Raw genomic sequence first — 1,228 nt, forward strand, 5'->3', positions numbered from 1 at the left:
GAGCTGTTCCCTGGCCGGTTATATTCCTCTCTATTTGTTCCATTTCTACGATTTTCCAGCGATCCGGAGTCTGGTAGAGACTAACTGGTGCCGGTGTCGATTCATTCTGACCAATCAGAGGAGCGAAACCCACCTGCCTGGCCTGGATCTTTGTGTTACGGCGTCATAACCAACGTGGAACGGGGCCTTTTGATTGGTCCGCGGCGCCTGGCTATATGATAATGTTGTTTATAGCCTTGCTCATCAACAAAAGCCTTGTTATACACATATTACACAGTTCTTTCTGCCTGTATTATTGAACCACACGATATAAGGTGTATGGATGGACATTTTGTTAGGTAGCACATTCATTCTATATTGATGTGACATTGTGTTTGTTCCACGAACAAAGATTGTCCTGACATTAAAAAAATGTTTTATGAGAAGTGCGATAACTGGTGTTTAGTTTGTTGTCTTTCCAATATCGAAAGCTTGTGCTAGAAAGGCCCAGTCCATCTGGTGCATGTTGCCATCGCATCATGTCCTGCTATTCCCAAAGACTTGATTAAAGGACGCGAGGACGAAGCGGTTCTGAACTAGAGCGTGTGATTGCGTGAATCCTTTGTTACTTAGCATGTATTTAAATAGACCCCGCCAAAATAGAGACCTTTCATATCTTGGGTGTCTTTCCGCAGAGTCCGGGTGGGTATAGGACGAACAAGATTATACGGGTATTCCGGATAACAAAGATACACTTTTTTACTACTCTGAGTTAGCAACATGAAGATAAGAGGTCCAGCATTATAGACGAACATGACCTGATCAGTTCAAATAGAGCCAGTATGTACACTATTCGGCTTTCCTCCAAATGTTAGAGATTCTGTAATTTACGTTACCACAGTTCATTGGCATTTACCTGTAGAATAGATATCGCCTGCTTCCAACCATTTTCATAAATATATTCTATCGCTCTTATCCCATCCTACAGGGTGAAAATTAAGGAGTATTAACGGTTTGTCTTCATATCAGAAAAAAAAAATATCATTTATTTACTTTTATACAAATGTAGCAAACTTAATAGCTAGTAATTTTGATGATTATTCCGAAACAAATGACACGGCGGTTAAATATTTCTCATTGGCGTGTAATTTGAAGGTTTTGTGTTGGAAATTCGCTAATTTGGCTGTTGTTAATCCACTATTACTTGCTGGAACATTTCTCTGTGTAGTATATGCTCTTTATTACGAAA

The sequence above is a fragment of the Branchiostoma floridae genome, unplaced genomic scaffold (genome assembly GCF_000003815.2).
Source record: "Branchiostoma floridae strain S238N-H82 unplaced genomic scaffold, Bfl_VNyyK Sc7u5tJ_1494, whole genome shotgun sequence".
Classification (NCBI taxonomy): Eukaryota; Metazoa; Chordata; class Leptocardii; order Amphioxiformes; family Branchiostomatidae; genus Branchiostoma; species Branchiostoma floridae.